Source organism: Nicotiana sylvestris, chromosome 5 (assembly GCF_000393655.2).
Source record: "Nicotiana sylvestris chromosome 5, ASM39365v2, whole genome shotgun sequence".
Classification (NCBI taxonomy): Eukaryota; Viridiplantae; Streptophyta; class Magnoliopsida; order Solanales; family Solanaceae; genus Nicotiana; species Nicotiana sylvestris.
Window position 1 is genome coordinate 32,869,826 of NC_091061.1, and position 8,478 is coordinate 32,878,303.

Sequence of the window (8,478 nt, forward strand, 5' to 3'; positions counted from 1 at the left end):
GAAAAGGGGTAATTTTGTTGTTTAAAGGTAAATGGACCAACTTTTATTTTTTGGTTCAAAAAGGCCCAAAGTTGATACAATTTTTATTCTTTACTTAGTTTGCATTTATGATCATTAACTACATAGTCACAATTGTATAAACACACACTTTACAAAAATATCCATTTTTGCAAATTTGGCAAAATGGCCAGATTCAAAAAAATATTATCACAGCATTCCTAGAAGCATATGTTGGCAGTGAAATTTCAGCAACTAAAACGAACTCATGCTATGTGTTATACACCTAAATTATTCATGACATACTTAGCATTGTTACTCGGATACAATAGCTTGAAAATATGCTTAAAAATCCATAAACTACCTACATATCACATTCAAAAACTTGCGACTCAATATTCAAGTATTATGAAGGACTACATTCAGTTTATCACATGCTTGATACATAACAATAACATACAAGCTCTTTTGTTGTCAAATTATTCATTACATCAAACCCATTTAAATGGTGCAGCATGTTCAAGTTGTTCCTATTGCTGAAAATACATACATTACGAGTCTTAAAGGATTACCTGGATATCAAAAGAATAAACAGTAGTCCAGCAATTAAAGCATTATAAAAACAGCAGCACAACAGCCACAAAACCAGCAACAAATCTTTATTAAAACAACCCGAAAACTCAGAGAAGAAACCCAGAAACAAACTCTAAAGAGGATTTATACTTTTCTAAAAAGTTTGCACTCTAAGATTCACTCTTAAGACTTACAATTTCAGCTTACTAAAGGATGCTTCAGCTGCTGAATTTTTCTTTTTGTTTTTGTATGTTCAATGCAAAATAAAAATGCTCTCCAGAAATGTGATGGAGTCCCCCTATATATCAAAACAACCAGCTATTTCAAAAAATTAAAAATCAATCTTTTTGACAGATTTTTCTACAAAATCTGCTCTTAAATTCAAAAGACTAGAGTTTCTGGTTCAAATCTTGTCAAGTATTTCAAACAAAATCTGTTCTCCACTATTCAAAGACAGACTTTTATTCAAACACTGTCCAATGGTCTATATTTTCTTACCAAACAATTTGACTTTTGAGTGTTGTACTTAAAGAATCTTTAAGCAGTAAATAAACAACCAAACAAGTACCATATACTCTTAAGTATTTTTCACTACCTCACTTTTATCAACACAAAACTATTTTACTACTTCAACAAGTGCAAAAACAGAAAATTTAACATTTCAAACTTCAAAAACTAATGCTAAAATAATTAATAATAGACAAAAATAAAATCTGAAAGAAAACAACCACGGAAAAGAATAGGATTTTTACCATTTTATAATTCACGTGGCCGAAAGAATGGTGGTATGCCCAAAGAGGGTGTTCGGGGAGGTCGTCGGAATTTGGCCGGATTTTGGTCACCGGATTTTCAGGGTGAAATTGGTATCAATAGCTAGGTCTTGAGGAGCTCTATCCATTGATGTAGGTATTGTAGGGCGATAGTGGTTGGAGATTCAAGAATTTGGGCAAAAAAATGACGGGAAGGTTTCCTAGATCTAAGATTCAAGGAGTTTGAGGGATTTTTGAAGGATTTGGTTTGGAGAGATGGAAAGAGGAAGTTGTGGAGATTACATGGTGTGAATTTGGAGGTGTTTGGAGGTGGTCCGCCGGCGGCGGCAGTTTCCGGTCGGCGGTGGTGGGCGGAGCTGGGGCGGCGTAGAGAGAGTGAAGAGAGAGAGAAGAGAGAAGAAGGAGAAAAGAATTATGGGTGAAAATGGGGACAATTTTCAGATTTTTGAGGCTTTAACTACCTAAGCCAAGAGTAAATGAGATCCATTGGATCAAGATGGAACGGATGGGTAAGATTTGATCTTGTTTTATTTAGCGAAACGACGTAGTTTTGAGGCAAAACTACGTAGTTTCAGACCCTTTCAATGGCAGCCCTTTTATCTTGCACTCTTGGACACTTTTTCTTTCAAATTTGGCCAAATTTCTTCCTTAATCCCACTTATTAAACTAAATTTACACAAACAAATAAATTAATTAAATAACTTATTCAAACGATCGATTAACTAAATTGATTCACCAATTGAACATTAATTTCTAAAATGCGCAAATGAAGAAAAAAACTATTTTTGGTATTTTTATGATAAAAAATATGCAATTAAACACACAAAATTAAAAAATATATTAAATAATAAAAACACTAATAAATTTAGGGGGTGTTAAAATAGCACAAAAATTAGGTATTCACAGCTGCCCCTTCTTTGCTCGATAACATGAATATTTTTCGTGCAAAGAAAAGTGAATGCCATGGCTAATTTTTGCTCACATTTCACTCCAATGAAAGTGTTTTTGAAAAGGTTGACCGAACCTTCTTCCGAGGTTGCCTACATATCCTTGGCTATAAAGGAATCAGGTCGGTGTAGTTCTGGAAAACTTTGGTAGCTGGGACTACCGGACACTGGATTTAAAACTGTTGTTGTTGTTGTTGTTACTGTTGTGAGCACGTGATTTTTGCCCTATATGTGAATAATTCCCAAAATTCCAAACAAAGTAATTTTTCTTTATTTTTACAATTTTTTGTCCGTATTTGGTGTCATCTTCTGATAGTTGTTGCATTTTTATTTTGTGCGTGTTAATTTTTATAAAAATACAAAAATACGCATTTATTTTGCATTTAGGATTTAATTTTGTACTTTAGTATTAATTAGGGGTTAATTTGTTTTAGAATAGGATATGAAGAAAACGACAAAAATAGTTCACTTTAACGTTTTATTATTTTAATTGTGAGACAGTCGCAAATGGTTATCAAGTTAATTTTAGGCATTAATTGGTTGTAGCTTAATTGTTAGTTTACTTTGTAAAAAATCAGAAAATAAATACAAAAATATATACAAGATTGCAAAAAGAAAATTGAAAAATACAATGAAAAGTGGTTTGTTTGGGATTTAAATTTGGGTCATTTCTGCATATATTCCTTTGGCCCAAATGCCTCAAAAATCACCCCGTTTCAGCCCAACCCCAATCCCTACCCGGTCCGCCCCCTTTAAAATGAAACGGCGTCGTTTCAGGGCCTCTGGATCAGGACCGTTGGATCTCATCAATCCAACGGTCCGGAACTAACGAGGTTCCCAGTATATAAGTGTCCAAACCGTCCCCCCCACCCCCATTTCCATCGTCTTCCTCACCCCACCCCTTCTCCCCAAACCCTAATCCGTGCCGCCGTAAAAATCCTTGTCGGCGGTGAACGTGAACTACGCCGTTCACCCTGAAATTAACACCATGGGTTCCCCTCACCCTCCTCTTGCTACTACACCCGATGGTTTTCCTCGAATAAGGCCGGAACTCTTCGAATCTTAATTTGAAGTTTTCCGGCCAGTTGAAAGTTTGTCCAAATCGGCCCAAATTCACACCCTACAAGCCCCAGACCTTCCTCAACACCAATCTGTGGTTGTTCTCTTTCAAATCACCCTGAAACGACCCAAATCTTAGATCTAAGAATTACTGACCAAACCCTAAAAACAAATTCTTTTGATTTCGAACCGTAGTACCCTTAACCATGTGTTCTTGTGTAAGAACACATGGTTAGGGGTGTTACGCATCAAAAATCTGAAAGGATTAAGATGTTATGACTGGCCGGACCCCCTTTCTGCCTCTGTGAGTTTTTCTGTTTTTTACTGCTTTTTTTACTTGCATGATTAAAATATTATTTGCAGTCGTTGTTTCATTATTGTTCTGTATATCTTATGGTTTGATTGTGATAGTTAAGTTCTGTTAATTACTGTTGATTCTGAGTTGGTTAGTTGGTTGAATGATTATAATTTCATAATTAGTTTAAGTTCTTTTAATGTTAATCATGGTGGTTTAAGCTCAGTTTATTTTCGTTTAGCTTATTTGAGTTGGTTAATTGAACATGATGGGGTCAGTCAGTCTGATTAGTTGGTTTCTGATTGTTAGGTGATTAATTTTAGTTGGTTTCTGATTGTAGGGTGATTAATTCTAGTTGGTTTCTGATTGTTAGTTAATTGATTTTAGTTAGTTTCAGACAGGGTTAGGGTATTGGGTTTAGTTATTAAGGATAAGGGTAGGGTCAGTGATTCTGAGAGGCTTTCAGGGGTAATCTGGGTATGGAAAAGGGTAGTTCTGATAGGAATAGTAATATCAAGGTAGAGGGAAGGGCAGTATGGGAATTGTATGTGTCACACCTCCTTTTTGCGCGCCCGCCCCGAAGGATAAATGCGCGAGGGAGTTTTTCCAATTTAAGTGACAATATTCGAAATGAGATTATTTATTTTAATTCAGAGTCGCCACTTGGGAAAGGTTTGGCTTTTGGTGTCCCAAGTCACCGGTTTATCTTGAATCCCAAATCGAGGAAAATTTTTGACTTTTCCAAATGAAGTCTGCGAACCAGAAATTCTAAGTAAGGAATTCTGTTGACCCGAGGGAAGGTGTTAGGCACCCTCGAATCCCGTGGTTCTAGCACGGTCGCTTAAATTGTTATAATGACTAAATATCTGATTTAAATACATGTTGTGACTTATGTGCTTTTATTAAGTTTAAACCGCTTTTATTATTATCATTTATTTTTACAGAATTGCAACGTCGTGAAAATGCATCTCGAACCACGTCACAATCAATGCACCCGTGGTCGTCGACACATTTTGACTCCGTTGAGATTTGGATTTGGGTCACATCAATGTGCACCCGTGTTTAAGAAGGTTAAATTATTAAAGGTGCGCCTAAAACAACTAGCGTATTGTTATTTTGGGAAGGCCGTAAAATTCGCTAAACGGCCTGTCCCGAATTCTAAGTATTTTAATATATACATTTAGAGGGCCCCGCAGCTTGTGCATTTTTGTTAGTCGAGGATCGTCTCAATTTTATTTAAAAGGATAAACCTACAGTGACTATATTTTTCTATTAAGTTCATCTCTAAAATAAAATAAAATCTCTTAATTAATTACATGCTAAGAACGTAACTTATTAGTTATTAGTTTACGGCTAATGCAAATGGAAAATTGCGACCGAGTTTGTAGAAAGAAAAACTGCTTTCATTCTATATTCTATTATTCAATAATACTAAAACGTGAGATTGACACACCATAATATCAAAACAGATTAACTATTCTTTGATTAATTTAACCTAACATTATTAGATGAAGAAGTTATACATATGCGACATCATTACTAATTTAATCAATCAACTACATTTTATACAAAGAAAGGAAAATTATATTCAAACACAAATCTAAACAGGAGGGATTCAACAGGAACAAAGCCTGATTAATATTTCATTTCTCTTCAATCCGAGAGTATACAAATGTGTACCTGGAAATGGCAGTACAAGAACAAAAGAAGGAGAAGTTAGCAGCAATAATAACACAGCAACAGCAGGTCCAGCAACACCGCAAACCAATAAGAACCAGTAGAATAACCCAGCAATGATTTTGAATAACACTCGAGAAAAGACAAACAGAATTTATTCAAATAGAAGTTCAAGTTGTCTTTCTCTTCTTCAAAACTCTACCACACTTCTTCAGATTTGCAGAAAGTATTACTCTCAAAAATATTCTCCCGAATAATAATCCTCTCCCTTAATCTTCAAGTTCTAGTCTAAGTTTTTTTTTCTCTCAAGTATTCTTGTTCCTCCTTTAATGTCAAGAAATGACTCTATATATAGCAAGACAAATCTTCAATTCCCAACCCCCAAATTATTCCCTCAATGACATGCTTTGACCCACTTATTAATGTTGTCTTTATTTTAAACTTTGTCCCCCATGCCTACATTAAATAAATACCACATTCCCAACCCATTACAATATGTCCCCCATGCCTACATTAAACAAGTGCAAGATTCCTCCCCATTATGTTTTGTCTTGTCCCCATTATATTAAACAAGTACATCAAAAACCCCACCCCATTATATTTGTCCCCCATGTTTAACATAAAGAATCAAAATAATGTTCAATTACCAAACTACCCCTCCGACCTTATTGCAATTACAAATCTACCCCCGAATGCAATGCAATTTACCAAATTACCCCCATCAGCTCTAAACACTCAATTAATCATAACTTGACCAAAATATAGTCAAGATGACCAATTTCTCAACAATCTTCAACAACAATTATATGAACACGATGAACAACAACAACTCAAAATCAATGGAATGAATTAACCATATCGGGAACCAATCCTGGTTAATTTAGACCATGAATGTATGAGCAAGAACACAACAATACAAACAACAAAATACTAAATTAAATTAAATAAAAAACAAACATAAACTCACATTAAATCACTGGATTTACACATGATCTTCAAACAAATATGAACATGAACTAAATCTATTTTTCAAACAACAAAACATGACGGATTCACATGACTCAAACAACATTAATAATTTCTGGAAAACACATAACAACATGAAACAAATTGAAGAAATAATTGATTAAATTTCAATTTGAATTCAACAATCATTAAACTAACGAATATTTACTTAAACAATAATACAAACATGAAATAAACATGAAAAACAATTAATTAACTTCCATTTGAAATCTGAAAATTAATTTAACAAAACACATGAACAAACTAAAATTAATTCAAACGATAAACCAAACAAACATTTGTTGATTTTAGATTCGAAAATATCAAAACAAAATACGGATAAAAATAAAACTCAAAATCTACCAAACGGATTGAAACGAAATACGTACGGACTGTTTTGTCGACCAAAGCTTAGAACAAATGACGATGAAAACAAACTGTCCGGAACCGAGTATCGCACCAAGATAACTTATCGCCGAAGACGACCACGAACGGACGACCAAAGAAGATGGCCGCCCGTCACAAGAAGATGGCATGTGAAGCAGCTGGGGTGTGTTTGGTTACGAAGAAGAAACTGGCGCGGGCAGCAGTGATAGTTCTGTGAAGACGCACCAACGGGGGGACTGGACGAGGCAGCAGGCGGCGCCGGGACGAGGTCGATGAAACAGAAGGCAGAAGCAGTTGGTTCAGGGCAGCCATGGACGACGAGCAGCTGTTCGTTTGAAGGAGGATAACGGAGTGAAGTAGCAGCATCTTGGAGCAGACGACGCGGTGGGGCTGCAGCTCGCGAAACAGGCAGTGGTTGCTCGAGCTGTTCGCAGTCGAAGACGAAGCAGTAATGGAGGTCGTTCGAATGGGGAAGATGAAGCAGAAGGCAGCGCAGTAGCAGCTGCGTAAGCAACAATGGCGACTGGCCATGGTGAGCAGCTTGGAAATAACACGACGATGGTCGTTTGGACGAAGAAGATGAAGAGCTTGAGGTGCGCAGGAGTTGGTCGTCGATGGGGTTTGTTTGGAGATGAAGCAACAGCAGAAGGGTCAGCCATGGTTGTGTGCTTGGAGCTTTGGTATTTTGGAGAAGAGGACAACCAAAAATGGGGGCGGATGGTTTAGGTCGTTTTTTAGGGTTTTTTGTTCTTTTTGTTTTCTTTTTTTTTTCTTTTGTTTTGTGTCTTTGAAATGCAAGATAGGGGTATTGCGTTATGGATTGGGTTAATGGGTTAATGGGGCGGACCGGGTCGACCCGGTCTGTAGTGGACTGGGTCATGGAGAAGATTGGGCAATTTTTTGGGCCTTTGGCTTACAATTGAAGAAGTGGCCCAATCCGATTTTCTTTTGTATTTTTGTTCTCTTTTCTTCTTTTATTTTCTAAAACTAAATTATAAAAATACTTAAATTATTATTAAGAACTAAATTAAGTTATAAAAGCGCAAATTAACTCCCAATAACAATTAACGCACAATTAAGTAATAATTAAGCATAAAATTGTATATTTGGACATTAAATGCTAAAAATGCAAAAGATGCCTATTTTTGTAATTTTTAATTTTTGTAAAGCTCATTTAATTACTAACAATTGTAGAATTAAATCCTACATGCAAAATGCGACATATTTTTATATTTTCTATTAATTTAACAAATAAGCGAACACAGACAAATACAAATAATTATCCAAACATATCACAAAAATACTCAAAATTGCACACCAAGGAAAATCATTTTATTTTGCATTTTTTGGGAGTATTTCTCATATAGGGCAAAAATCACGTGCTTACAGCTGCCCCTCTTTGCCCGGAGACACGAAGGGTTTTCGTGCAAAGATAAAGCGAGCGATTTTTTGCCCATCCGAGTACTCCGTGTGAAGCATTTTTTGAAAAAGATTTAACCGAACCTTTGCTTCAAAGGTTTCCTACATATCCCTGGCTAAAGGGGAATCAGGTTAATGTAGTTCGGGAAGTTTTGGTAGCTGGGACTACCGTGGGACTGCAATGTTACTGTTGTTGCCTGTTGTTATCACTGCTTACTGACCGCCTTATTACAACCAAAGGAAATTGAAACTAAACTAACTATTTATGCTTGTCACTTGCTAGTTACAAGATTCCTATCTATGATTCTTTTGTAACTTGATCTCGGGTCTTAGCTGATTTTGCTTGTAG

General features: G+C 35.9%; 1 long non-coding RNA gene across 1 annotated transcript; it reads right to left on the minus strand.

The window, feature by feature from the left end:
• Positions 1–373: 373 nt before the first annotated feature.
• On the minus strand, positions 374–1,764 carry LOC104240040 (uncharacterized). Its single transcript, XR_714289.2, has 2 exons — positions 1,323–1,764; positions 374–569 (listed from the first exon to the last, which is right to left on the minus strand). It is a non-coding gene; the product is annotated as an uncharacterized lncRNA (long non-coding RNA).
• Positions 1,765–8,478: the final 6,714 nt, after the last annotated feature.